Consider the following 14,242-nt stretch of genomic DNA (forward strand, 5'->3'; position numbering starts at 1 on the left):
GGCTATTGGGGAGCATTTCTCATCCTGAGGGTGGTGAAGCACCGGAGGAGATTGCCTAGGCGGGCTGTGAAGTCTCTGGTGCTTTAGCATTGGAGGGGTTTAAGTTGGAGAAGCCACTTGCATGTGATGATTTAGTCGGGGATGATCCTGCCTGGAGCAGGGGCTTGGAGGAGGTGACTGCCTCTGCCCTATTTTTCTACAGATCTGTGAATCCCCTGGAAGCAGCCACCACGACTGTGCAGACGGAGCTGGCTCATCTATGCACTAGCCCCCCACTCCTGACCGAGAAGGGGCAAAAGTTATTGCTGCTTCATGATGGACTTGTGGCCCCTAAGACCACAGGAGGTGAGTTGCATTCAGCACCTGATGGACACCAGGCTCAGCTGCAGCCATCCCTGCCAGCGTCGGCACAAACCTAGCCCCCGTTGTCTGCCCCGGCAGAGAGGCCACGAATTCGATGCAAGGTGGAGGGTTGTGGCCTTCTCCACTCAGCTCTGGGCTCTGCCTGGAGGCTCTTGAGCACAGGGGATGGGCACGGTGCTGGGCACTGGGAGGCTGGGGCTGTGTTAGACATTACTGCTGTACTAAAAATCACTCCCTTCTCCTGGGGGAAGCATGCGCTGCTGGCTGGGTAAAGAGAGGGGTTTGAGTACCACGACCGGGCACCTCTTCAGGGCCCTAAATCTACCAAGCATCCAGCTATCAGACAGAGCAGAAAGTCTTGATTACAATCCCCAGTGTTTTTCAAAGCAGGTAGTCACGACTGTTTTACAGATGGGGAAACTGAGGCACAAAGCAGGGAGCTGATTTGCCCAAGGACACCCAGCAAAGCAGTGGCAGGGAAAGGACTGAAGCCTGCATCTCCCGGGTCGTAGCCCTGCGCTCTTTCCACTAACCACCTCTGCCTTCACTCCCAGCGTTGCCCTCGGAGCCCGGTTTTGCAAGGCGCTAAGGGTTGGCAGCCCCGGCTTGTGATGGAGATGTCCCCCCAGCACGGGGGGCAGCGAGGGGAAGTCCTTCCCTGACGCCAGCCCGGCTGCTCCGAGGCCGCGGTGGGTCTCTGGGGGGCAGTTGTCAGGTGAGCCGCTCATCCATCCCACGCTGCTGTCGCCTGGAGGCTGAGAAATGAATGAGATGCCAAGGCCTCTCAGTCTATTACAAGTGTCAGGCTCTATCACTCCAGCCACATCTGTCAATGATGTCCTTAACTGCAGCAGAGACCCAAATCCCACAAGGCAGCCTGGTGATTTAGCACATGGCTAATGCTTGGCTCTGCGGCGCGATAGGACCAGTTTCAATTCCAAGGCCCCGGTCTCTTGCTCCCTTGCACTGCCAGGAAGCAGCAAGCTCAGCTGTTGGAGAGCGCTCAGGATCCTTTATTAGCAGCCTGCGAGGCTGATTAAAAAGGGAGGTTAATGGAGTCGGCAGCATGCTCTCAGCTGGTAGGTGCAGGGGAGGAGAGGGAGGTCAGAAGAAGCGGTGGGCAAGGGAGAAGCTCTCAGAAGAGGCGAGGGCAAGGCAGGAGGAAGAATAAATGGGCTATGGCTATGGTCCACTCCATCCCTACAATGATCTTTCTGCTTCCCCAGCTCCTGCCAGCTGCACCTGCTTGCCAAAACGAAGCTAGCGACTGAGCCGCCCTCACTCAGCCGCCCTCCAACCCCTCTCCCCCACGTGTCGCTCCCCAGGCTGCTGGCACCGGCTGCTGCCAAGGCACCGGTGATAGATGGACCTTGCACCTGTCTATTAGAACAAGGCATAAGACCAATTGCTTCACCTAACAGCAATTGTCCTAAAGCCCCTCGGTGATTTAAAAGCTCTTGCTGGTTTGGACTGGACTCTGTCCAAAGCAGTGCCGCTTTCCCAGGCGAGGGGATTAAAGATGTTCAAGCAGTTCTCTCCATTACCACTTCTGGCTGAAGGTCAAGGGATGAATTATGCATTGCTGCTCTTCAAGCTGCAGCCTCTTTTTCTTTTCTCCCTGAAGCCCAGGGTAGGACTTTTTTTTTCTCTTCTTTTTCAGTGTGTGAATTGACAAGGGAACACGGCTCAGGATCGTCCATTCAGTCCCTCCTGTAAGGCAGGATTATTGTTCAGCAGCAGGGAGGGGAGCTGGAGGATCCCCCCCACAGAGCCTCTGTAACCTCTCGGTGCTTAAGGAATTGCAGTGATAGCACCAGCTGCATCGCGATGCGCTCCCGCTCCCTCCACGGGCCCCACGTCGGTCAGAGCCGCTCCTGCCGGCTGCGTGTGGGCAGCAAGGCCCATTGGGTACGTGCAGCTAGGATGCTTCCAAACACGAGCCACCCGTGCGCCCTGGCTCATGCACCAGGGCTGGAAATGAGGTGGCCAAGTAGCTCCGGGTTCCCCCTTGGGGTCATTTCCCACACTGCTCTCTCCTGTGAGCTTAGGACAAGAAGTGAAGGCAAAAGCCATTTCCAATCAAGACCACGGTGAGGATTTCAGGAAACAGAACGCCTCTGTCAAAGCCACGGTGGAGCTGGCCCAAGACAACAGGACTGACTTCTTAACGGGCCTGTGTGGCCCGTAAGAGTTTGTTAGCTCGGTGGGTCCCACGGCTGGACCCTGCCACGTCTCTGGGATCTAGTAGACGTGTTAGGCAATACAAAAGAGGCCACGATTCCCCCTCCCCTGAGAGCTCAGGCATGAAGCCCCATCTCCTGGCTTGTGTAGGGCACATTATGTCCAGGCTCATTTTATTTCTCGTAGAACCGTAGGGCTGGAAGGAGCCAGGAGGGTCATCCCCGGGAGCTGGGCTGCAGATCTGGGTGTGGGGAGCCCGTGCTAGCCGAACCAAGCTCAGTTCTGGTGTCTTGTCCCGGTGGCTGCCCCAAAACAGCTCTAGAGCCAAGGCCACTGCTGTTGGCTGCAGATCTTGTCCCAGCAGTGGCCTGGGAGTTGCTGAAGGGGACCATCGCGGACTGAAGATGCGCTCCAAATGGATGGACAACGCTCAGAGCAGCTTAGGTCCCTGCGTGCAGGGACTGCTTGTTTTGGGCATGTTTTAGGACCTCTTGTTTTGGTCTAGCTCCCCTCTTGCACCATTAATGCGTGCATCAGAAGGTTTTGAGAGGAGGCTGTGAGTCCTAGTTCAGTGATTTTTATTTTGAATCTCTCCCATCCTGATAAAGCCTCCTTCCCCAAGGCTCCTCTCCTGTTTAACCCTGCAGCACGACCCTTCTGGGCTTCGCTACGCCCCGGCTAGGTTCATAGATTCATAGATGCCAGGGTCGGAAGGGACCTCAATAGATCATCGAGTCCGACCCCCTGCATAAGCAGGAAAGAGTGCTGGGCCTACATTACCCCAGCTAGATACACATCCAACCCTCGCTTGAAGACCCCCAGGGTAGGGGAGAGCACCACCTCCCTTGGGAGCCCGTTCCAGACCTTGGCCACTCGCACTGTGAAGAAGTTCCTCCTAATATCCAATCTAAATCTGCTCTCTTCTAGCTTGTGGCCATTATTTCTTGTAACCCCCGGGGGCGCCTTGGTGAATAAATACTCACCAATTCCCTTCTGTGCCCCCCTGATGAACTTATAGGCAGCCACCAGGTCGCCTCTCAACCTTCTCTTGCGGAGGCTGAAAAGGTCCAGTTTCTCTAGCCTCTCCTCGTAGGGCTTGGCCTGCAGGCCCTTAACCATACGAGTGGCCCTTCTCTGGACCCTCTCCAGGTTATCCGCATCCTTCGTGAAGTGCGGCGCCGAGAATTGCACGCAGTACTCCAGCTGCGGTCTGACCAGCGCCCGATAGAGGGGAAGTATCACCTCCTTGGACCTATTTGTCATGCATCTGCTGATGCACGATAAAGTGCCATTGGCTTTTCTGATGGTTTCGTCACACTGCCGACTCATGTTCATCTTGGAGTCCACTAGGACTCCAAGATCCCTTTCCACTTCCGTGCCACCCAGCAGGTCATTTCCTAGGCTGTAGGTGTGCTGGACATTTTTCCTCCCTAGATGCAGCACTTTGCATTTCTCCTTGTTGAACTGCATTCTGTTGTTTTCTGCCCACTTGTCTAACCTGTCCAGGTCTGCTTGCAGCTGCTCCCTGCCCTCCGGCGTGTCCACTTCGCCCCATAGCTTAGTGTCATCTGCAGACTTGGACAGAGTACATTTCACCCCCTCGTCCAAGTCGCTGATGAAGACATTAAAGAGTATCGGTCCAAGCACCGAGCCCTGCGGGACCCCACTGCCCACACCCCTCCAGGTCGAAACCGACCCATCCACCACGACTCTCTGGGTGCGACCCTCCAGCCAATTCTCCACCCACCGGACTGTGCAGTCATCCAAGTCACAGCCCCTTAACTTGTTCACCAGTATGGGGTGGGATACCATATCAAAGGCCTTCCTGAAGTCCAAGTATACGACATCCACCCCTCCTCCTGCGTCGAGGCGTTTTGTGACCTGGTCATAAAAAGAGACTAGATTGGTCAGGCATGATCTACCTGCCACGAACCCGTGCTGGTTTCCCCTCAGCATAATTTGTCCTGCCGGGCTCTCACAAATGTGAGCCTTGATGATTTTCTCAAAGATTTTGCCAAGGATGGAGGTGAGACTAACTGGCCTATAGTTGCCCGGGTCCTCCTTCCTCCCCTTCTTGAAAATGGGAACCACATTGGCCCTTTTCCAGTCCTCCGGGACTTGACCCGTGTGCCACGAGCGTTCAAATATTCCCACCAGTGGCTCTGCAATGATGTCGGCCAGTGCCTTCAGTACCCTCGGATGGAGCTCATCCGGGCCTGCCGACTTAAAGGCATCCAGTTCTTCCAAGTGACCCTGCACCACCTCAGGGTCCACGCATGGCAGTCTGGTGCCTTGCTGCTCTCTTCTCTTCCCCTTCAGTCTGACTTTCGCTTCTGTTCACTGGGGTTTTTGGGGATCCATTTGGACCAGGCAAATGATAGGCTGCCGACAACAATAGGTCTCTCTCCTCCCTGTGACTGGTGCTTTTGCTACCCTCTCGCTCCAAGTCCTAAAGGGCACCACTGTTCTTCCCCCCGTGCGCTGCCTCCTTCTCCACCAACCTTTCCCCCCTCTTCACCTCATCCTGTCGCATTTCCTGCGCGGCTGAGGCAGCTGTGATGGAGTGGTTAATCCCATCATCATTCGTTGGTGTCTGACACCGCAGCACCTGTCTTCATCTCCACCTCCCCCCTTTAATGGCATTTTTAGATTGCTGCATTCTCTTCTCCTGACTTTTGAACAAATGCCTCCTCTCTCCATCGCCTGGCTGCTGGGTTTGTGTGTACGGAAGCGGTGGGGGGGCTTGTCAAGACCTTTTCTGATCGCGCCGACGTGGCGCCAGGTGAGAGCCGCGCACGGTTGCAGGCGCAGATCGGCTGCGCACCTGGCGAAGGCAGCACCGCCTAGGCTCTTCCTGCAGCGTGATGTGGTCGGGGTTGTCAGGCACTATTAGGAGGTGCTGTGCTCCTTCCCCCACACCTCCTGGGCTGCGTGGATGTGTTCCTTGCATCCTTTTACAGGAGGGAAATGCGCCCTTTGATGCCGCTGAAATCCCTCTCCAAGGCTCGAACGTAGTCACAGAAGAGGCTCCCCCCTCAAGAAACATCTGTCTCATGCCTGGGGGCCAGCTGTAGGAATGGTGCATGCTGTGCAGATATGATGCCTGAAGCTCCTGTAGCACGCAAGATAACGCATGAGTGAGTTTGAATCTTCGTTTAAGGGGCTTGGCAAGTTGGCACCCACTGGGACAAACTGGAATAAGCCCCCTGGAGCAAACCATGCTTGCTGGACTGGACAGCATCCCCCGGGAGACGGCAAGGGCGCTGGTGTAGCAACGCAGGCAGCATTCCTAATGTGCCATCTCCAGGCTCTCTGCCACGAGGCCCAGCTCACTATATTTTGACTGCTAGCCCCAAGGCTGGCCGATTCAGAGGTTGGATCCCAGCTTTGGAAATCTGTGGGGTGACACTGGGGTGTAAACGCGGGAGGGGCGTTGTGAGTGATGTGATGGGGCCGTTTTCATACCCGTGAAGCCTGCAACCTCCCATCTGCTTCCTACCACGCCTTCCCAACCAGAGCATTCCCCTCCAACCCAACGACATATGGAAACCTCAGCGCTTCGTTTTGAATCCTATTGCAAATACTGATTCAATTCAATTCGGAGGCAGGTTTGCTGCTCCGGTATCCAGCGGCTCTGGGCTGACTTAGCCCCGTGCCTGGATTTGGCCCCTTGTCTTGACAGGGCCTCCTTGCCCTTTCCACATTAATTGAGGATTAGATTTCATCCGCCGTGCCGAAAAGGTGAACGTCCCACTCACCGCCAGTCAGGCCTTGTAATGCTAGGTACTTAACAGCCAGCTTGTTCGAGTGCTACCCTGCTCTGCTCCTCTTCATTAGCTTATGTTGAGAAGGTTGTTAGCTTCCAGAGGGGATTCGGTATTAGAAATTAATGACCTGTTTCAGAAAACTAATCCCATCTTCTGCCAATCCAGCCCGCCGTTCAGGGCTTCCACGAGACGTGTGCCTCTTTGGAGCGCCCGGAGGCACCCGGTCTCCGTGGCTTATCCAGCTCTTGGCCTCTTTGCTGGGGCAGCCAACGTGCGCGTGTGGGTGTGCACTGCAGCTAGTGGCACTGGTGAGCATGGAGGCTGCAGGCAGGAGGCTCGGTTTAACCTAGTAGGCCCATTAGTGGGTTGGCCCCAGCAGGCCTGGGGTGAATCGGTCCTCGTGCTGGGAGCAGAGTCAGCGTTCCTGAGAGATTCGACCGCCAGCTGAGAGGAGATGATTAAAACTCAGTGACCCAAATTCCTCCTAAATCAGTCTCAGCCTTTTAATTTAGAGAGTGCCCTTTGCAAGTGCCTCTCCTAGCGCTTCACCATGCACAACAATAGCAAACAAGTGTAAATGCAATAAATAAGTCCCCGCAGGAGGACAGTCTGGAATGCATAAGCGGAGGAAGGGCTTGCAATGACCCTTGTGCTTGTACTGCTCTTCTCAGCTGTTGCGCGGAGGAGCAAGGATGCAGCCCAGACTTGGGAGATCTGGGTTGAAATCCCTCCTGTGTCTCGGCTTACTTAAGGCAAGTCACTTCAGCTTGGTGGGCCTCAGTGCCTTGTCTGTAAAATGGGAGTAATAGCACTTAAGTGAAGGTGTTTAAATGTATTCAAGATGGTAAAGATGGGTCCCAGGCACTGTTCATTGTCTGATGAGCCTAGAAGACTTGCCAGCTCATGCAGCCTGGTGTCTGTAGCCTGCAGCGCACTGGCGTCACATCCAGCTACCTTTAATTCCCCCACCCAAATAGCTGGGCACTCTTTCTTAGCTGCAGTGACTAGGGGTGGGCTTTGGTACGTCTCTAAGAGCAAGGCTGTGGATCCTTGGTGAGACCCCATGAGCACCCTGCCCCTGATGGCAGACAGCCCTGGACGTGAAACAGGAGGCGCCCTGCTTGCTGGAGGGGACAGTGCTGGCCCTGGGGCTTGCTGGGATGAGGGGGTCACAGGGATACTAAGGAGCTAGAGATTATTCCACCGTTTCCCACCTGGGCCTGAACCAAAGTCCTGGATCCAGCCCAACCCCGAGGCTGTTTGGAAGCTGGATCCAAGTCTGAACAATGCTGCTGCCTTGGGGTCACCAGTTGTGAGAGCGATGGGCTGGAGGACAGAGCCGTGTTCAGCTCCCTGAGCTGACATGCTCAGAAGGAGGGACGCAGGACGTTACACTGCATTTCTCTGCTCTCTTCTCTTCCCCTTCAGTCTGACTTTCGCTTCTGTTCACTGGGGTTTTTGGGGATCCATTTGGACCAGGCAAATGATAGGCTGCCGACAACAGTAGGTCTCTCTCCTCCCTGTAACGGGTGGAAACCTGTCTTTTCTCTAGTTCACAGACAGGATAACAACATCCTGTTGCTAACTAGCACCTGCTGCTCTGGCTCAGGGAGTGGGGGTCTGGTTTGATGCTGAATGTTTCACCTCCCGATGAGCTGCAGCAGGGCCCAGGACATGAGCAGCATAGCACTGACCTAGAGCATGCAAAATCTTTCCTTTTTCTCTCTCTCTTTCTGTCCCAAGCAAAGTGAGAGGTTGCACTGTCATTATATGTCCTGCCCACCTTGCTCGAGGGCAGGCTCATTTGGATGCCCTCGCATGAATCGTCAAACGAGGCAGAGCAAGTGCTGTGCAATGCATCCCGGGTGGGCCTGCTGACCCTCGCTGCCCTTGCAGAGTCCTTCTTGCTTGAAATTCAGTAAGTGCCCAGGCCGGCCCCGTCGCTGCTGTCCACCGCTCGCTCTGTCCGCATCTGGCGTGTGTCCCCACAACCCAGAAGATTTGTGCAGACGAACAACCTGGTAGATGGAGCCGCACAGTGCTGCTCCCTGCCAACACCAATAACGCTGGATACACAGGATGCTTTGCCCTTTGGCAGTTTTGCAAAGTGAGGCTGCGTGCAAGGTAATTGCAGGGCAAGGCGTTTGGAAGATGTCTGATAGCAGAGGCTCATCAAGTCTGATCTGAATCATCCTCTTGAAGGTGAGTCCCCTTGGCAGGGACTGGAACATGGGTTGCGTGATATCTCACTCTTTGTCACTATACAAAGCAAATTGCTACCAGAACCTGTGCCTTCAGTTTGTGCTAGTTCCTTTTTCAATTCCAGCCCCGTGTCTCCCTTTGTCGCGCTTGAGCTCGGACGTGTCCCAAATAGGAATATGGCTGCACGCTACTGTCAGGAGTGGCAGGGGGTTGCTATCACTGACCCCAGGTCATCTTCAAAGCTGTGTGGGGCTTCTCTAGCCGATCTCTCGTGCATTCGTGGTGCGGTCACTTGTCACCAGGATCAGCACGTGGGTGTTGTTTGGGGCTCTAGCTCCCTCGCCAAAGCACCTAATGCAACATGGGCAAGGTGAGTCCGAGTCAGCTGAAGCCGGAATAAGTGCCGGGGTTCAGACACCTTACCACCAAGGCCAGGGAGCTGCAGGTTTGCCAGGGCAAGGCAGGCCCGGAGCCAGCAGGGGGCAGCGCTTGCAAGCAGGATTCAGGCCAGGGCCAGCAGGGGGCGGCCTGGGCGAGCAGGAGCGATGGGTAGGCTAATGCAAGAAGACAGCTGCCATCCCATGCCAGCCGCGTGCGGGGAGGCAGCCCCCAGCGTGCAAAACAAAATGCATGCATTTGATCAGCGGTACATGGGACTCGCGTCCAGGCAGCGAGCGCAGCGCGCGACAGCCCCGTGCCAGCAGCGCCTGCGGGCAGACTGGCAGCACTTGGAAGCAAAAAGTGGGCAAAGAGGCAGGAGTGTCTGTGAGAGGAATGAAGAGCAGTGAACGGCCTATGTGGGCAGTGCAGCAGATGCGGGGAGGAGGAAGGAAAACGCTCGGGCTGGTGGGCCTCGGGACGCCGCGGTGCATGCAGACCTGGGAAGCCCACGGGTAGTGGGAGATGGGAGAGGAGGGTGTGTGGAAGCACGGGGAGGAACTGCTCACGCAAGGAGCACGTATGCACAAGCACCAGTCGAGGGTAGCCTGGAGACTTTGAGAAAGGCGCATTGCAGAAAATCTGCAGAGTTTGCAGAGCAAGGACCTGTGTCATTTGAGAGGCACAGGAGAAGCGCACACGGCAATGAGACGTGCCCATGGGCTGGAGGTTGAGTATGGCTGTCCTAGACCCTCTCCTGGAGGTCACAGGCTTCCCTGTTGCCAGTTCTCAGGCTCAGCCCCGGGGCGGTTTTACATGCAACATGTAAAATTGGTGACGGGCCTTGCAGAGGGGTATGATGTGCTGAAAAAGGGCTGCTTCCCCTGGGTTCCTAAGGTGGCCTGCTGCCTCACAAACCCCAAAGAGGGGGGAGAGGATTGTGTTGACAAGGGCATCCGTTAGGGCTGGGCCTGGCTGAGTGGCACCGGCAGAAGAATGGAGATTTCAGCATGCTTTCAATGGGTGCTTATTAATGGCACTGTCGCTTAATAGATTGCTGCAATGATAGCATCTCTCAGGCGCCCTATAATTACTTGCTCTTCAAAGCTTTTCAACCCTAACAATAGAAACCCCTGCAAATAATATTCCAATTAGGCACCTGGGCTGCCTCCTCCTCCTCCTGTGGCAGTGTGATCATTTGCTGGCTGCTAAGGGACCATTTAACTTCAGCACCATGTTTAAATTCATGGTCAATTAGCCACCGAGCCCCCATGACATTAGCTCTTTGGCCTGCGCTCTGTAAACACGTTTGCAGGATGTTCCTATGCATGCTATGGCACTGCTCGGGACCCTAACGAGGCTTGTAGGGGTCAGGGTTAATTGCAGGACCTTGTCTCTGTCCCCGATGTCAAGGGGGTAGCAATTAGGATGACCTGATGGGAGACGATCATAGAGATGAGGATTTGGAGTTTGATTGTGGGAGGGAAGGGGGCATGGGGATTGCCGGGAAAGTTCAGGGCTCTGTTGATTGAAGCCAAGCACAGAGAGGCCATGGACTGAGCAAACTGGCCCAGCTTACATGCCCCTTGGTCCTGGCCAGAGGAACCACTGGCTGCTCCAGCCCTGGGTTCCCCCCAACTTCTTGGCTTGCAGGCCCCCTGCTAGTCCGGTCTTGGGCTTTTCCTTCAGAGCTACTGAGACTTTTTGAGAGCCGTCTTAATTTCACTATTATTTCACTTTATTTCACTATTGGCAGGCAGCTTTATTTTGCCCTTCTTGGTGAGCTGAGGTTTCAGCAAGATGGATGAGGCACAGGGAATGTGGCACCTCCTGGGCAGTGGTCTCCTGCATCCCAGTGGACGATGAGGTACGGTAGGATGGAGAGGGGCAATGCTACACGGGAAAACTCTGGGTTCATGTTGGGGGGGTATGTGTGTGTGTGTGTGTATATATATATGTAAAAGAAAATGTGTGTGTGTGTGTGTGTGTATGTATGTGTATATATATATAAAAATGTGTGTGTATATGTACGTGTGTGTATATATATACACAAAAGTGTGTGTGTGTGTATATATTATAAAGTGTTTTGTGTGTGTGTGTGTGTATGTATGTATATATAAAAAAATGTGTGTGTGTATATGTATGTGTATATATATACACAAAAGTGTGTGTGTGTATATTATAAAAAGTGTGTTTTGTGTGTGTGTATGTATATGTGTGTGTATATATGTATATGTAAAAAGTGTGTGTGTGTGTGTGTATACATAAAAAATGTATGCTTCCAATCCCATTTCTGCTGCCTCTTGGCTTTCCTTCCACGTGGGTGCAGCTGCCTGACTGAGCTTCACCTCTGAGCTTGCTCCAGCTGTGGCTTTGCACCTCACTTCTTCCCTTGTGTCTGCTGTGGACCATTTTTTTCCAGGTCCTTCTACTGCAGGTCCCTGGGTTTCTGTAGATAGGTCGAGTCCCAGAGCTAGGTTCGTGGCTTCCATAACTTGGCCCTAGCTAAGCTATCAGTGGATCTGTGCTGACTGATACAAGCTCGGTGGGTCTGGTCTGATCCAAATTGGAGGTCCAGCTGCTACTCAGCCTCGCTTCTGTTGGATTCAATAGCGGATTGGTGTCACTCCACTGCCCCAGCCCAGGACAGGCCCCGATGATGGAGGGCTAAGGAGAGGAGACACCCCAGAGTTCAAACTTGATTGAAATCTTTCTGTTGTCCCTGATTTCTCTCTGAAACAAACTATCTTTTCCGAGTGCTCATCAGTCCTAATCTCTGCTCTTATCCATCATTACCAGGGGTCTGGAGTGGGCTTGGAGATGCTGCAGAACAATCAGCAGAGATTAAGAAAGCTGAAGCGAACAAAAAAAGAAGAAGGAAAAAAAAAGCAACTTCTCAGCTAAAATAAAAGTTTGCCGATTAAATCCCCAGCTTGCAATATTAGCCGGTCTCTCTGCTGACGCGGCCAAGGGAGGGCTTAGCGGAGATGAGTTGAGGCTTATGTGTGCCCAAAGTGGGCCAGAGTGATATTTCAGGGAGTCTTTCTTTTGGATCAGAGAAGATACACGGCAGGGCTGAGTTCCAGGCCGCAGGAAGAACGGAAAGGCAGTTTTCAAAGACATAAGAAAGAACTGGGAAGCGAATGAAGTTTCTCAAGACCCGAGGCGACGCTCTGTGAGATGGGTGTAACTCAAGAGCAGCCCTGCTGAGCTTGTGAAATGGTGTAACTCTGGATTATCTCCGCCGAAGCCAGCCGTGCTCTTCACGCTAACACCAGCCGGAGCGAGAGTCAAGTCTGTCCTTCTGACTTTCACCAAAGGATCTTGTCGCAGGAGGGGTTCGGGGAGGATGAAGCTGCTTAGATCATTTTAGGACTCCACTGACACCTGCCACCTCTGCGGAGGCTCTGACCCACCCCATGATTCAGCCTGACCCTTTCCGACGCTGTCACGTGCTAATTATGATCTTTCCTCCCAGTTCATTACCGAGGTTACTCACTCACAGCTGGGGCATGACTCACGCCCGACCCAGCAGAAGTGTGCAGGAGAATTTGGAGGCACCCTGGGTGCAGGGATTTTCAGGCACGGTCTTTGTTTTCCGCACCGTGTCTCCAAGCTTTCGACATGCATCAAACAACGCGGATGCCGCGCCTAGACGCAGCATCCCCAGCTGTCCGCGGAAGTCGCATCCCCTCCTTGCTGCCTCCTCTCTACATCTCAGGATCCTGTTGCTCCCTTTGCAGCTGCTGCCTGCTCTGAGCCCTCAGTCCTTTCCAGGGCTCCCGATCTCCGGGATGCGCTGCCCCATGCTCCCCGCATGGCCTGGAGGTGTCCTGTTGCTTTCAGCGGTATTAAAATGCACGGTGTTGGATGGCCTCCACTACCAAATGAGGCTGCTTGCTCTGCACAACTCTCCTGTCCTCATTATTTATCACTCTTCCAATCTTGGTGTCATCTGCAAACTTTATCAGCAGTGATTTCATATTTATTTCCAGATCGCCGAGGATTAGTGCACCGCCTCTTCTGTAAGGTGTCATTTTTCTCCTTGTTTCTATTCCCCCCTGTCAGCTGTGATTTACATCCCCAGGGCACGGATGTGCTCAGAAGAGGCCTCTGAGCTCATATTGGGGAGGAAACCTGCTGGGGGCTCAGGCATACCTAATGCTCCCTGCAAAGCTGTGGCGACTCGCACTCTGCAGCTGTAATGCTCAGCACAGCTTCCTTTGCTGGTCTTGGTTGATCCGGAGAGGTTAGAAAAATGCCAGGGCTTGAAATCCTGGTCTTGGTAATTGGAGAAAACCATTTCCCATCAGCTGAGGTGGGAGGATGTCTTTATTTTGCCAGCCCAGCTGCTCTACAAATTGCTCCTGTCCTAGGGTACGTTCGTCTTCACATTTTCTGGGGCACTTTTCTGCCTATCTCATGCATTGTTTTTGTGAATGGATTTAAGAGACGATGGCACTGCTGCTGGATTCTCCCTTTTGCTCCTTTAATTTTTCTTCCTCTACAGTAGGCATTTAGGGGGAGGAGAATCAGACAAAGATGAGTTTCCCTTCTCTGCCCCACTTCTCTACCCCAGTCTGCAAAAAGAGGCACCTGGCAGGTCTGGACCCCGTGTTAATGGTGTGCTGGAGAAGGTCCACGGCTGTCAAGTCTCGTGGATTTTTTTTTGGAGACTCTCAAACTAGTCTGAGCGAGACGTGCCTAGTCCCTGGCCTCCTCTATGGACTCCGGGGTGCTGTTTTCCTTCTCAGCCCGTCTCTCCTCTGCTGTCACGTCAAGTTTATGTGCCTAGCAGTTACAGCATAGCAGTCAGACGATGGGCTCCCGGGTTCTGCATGAGCTTGAGCCCTCAAACCTCCTCAGAGGCATTTAGGTGTCTCATTCCCATAGACATCAGTTGGAATTAGGAGTCGAGGATCTGGACATAACGTAAGCTCAGTCTTGCTCGGTAAAATGAGGAGGGTCACCAGGCCCTTCCTGTGGGAGAGGAGGGGTCTGTGAGGCATCAAGAGCAAATGTGACATGCTTTGGGATCCTCAGATGAGGCCAAAGAGTGATTATTCCCTGTTTTTTGTTTTCCTTTTCAGGTAATGCTAAGATGGCACACCCTTCTCTTTGCACCAGCACATCAGTTCTGCAAATAGGCTACTCGCCTCCACTGAGTGACTTAAATTCTCCTCCAGTCCCTGATGCCATTTTCCAGGTGCTTTGTCTCTTCTTAGAAAGGATGCCTTTAAAATGAGTCTAGGCTTTCTGGAAATTTATTTTTGCTGCCTAGCTGGCTGCATTATTTTCCCCACCCTGAGACGTGTCTGTGGGATGACATTTGCCATCAGATGTTCTGATGG

The 14,242-nt window shown here is 53.6% G+C and overlaps 1 long non-coding RNA gene across 2 annotated transcripts in view; it reads left to right on the forward strand.

Annotated features, from left to right (window-relative positions):
* LOC149854464 (uncharacterized) overlaps positions 1 to 13,958 on the forward strand; it is a 29,243-nt gene extending 15,285 nt beyond the window's left edge. Inside the window, exons 3-7 of one of the 2 annotated variants that reach the window (XR_016438729.1) lie at positions 203 to 345; positions 775 to 1,078; positions 2,024 to 2,271; positions 10,648 to 10,758; positions 11,691 to 13,958. This is a non-coding gene — a long non-coding RNA (uncharacterized LOC149854464). The remainder of the gene's footprint in view (positions 1 to 202; positions 346 to 774; positions 1,079 to 2,023; positions 2,272 to 10,647; positions 10,759 to 11,690) is intronic. The other variant, XR_016438728.1, reaches the window with a different exon arrangement.
* The last annotated feature ends 284 nt before the right edge of the window (positions 13,959 to 14,242 follow it).

Source organism: Crocodylus siamensis, chromosome 12 (genome assembly GCF_052110815.1).
Source record: "Crocodylus siamensis isolate JL-2025a chromosome 12, ASM5211081v1, whole genome shotgun sequence".
NCBI lineage: Eukaryota > Metazoa > Chordata > Crocodylia > Crocodylidae > Crocodylus > Crocodylus siamensis.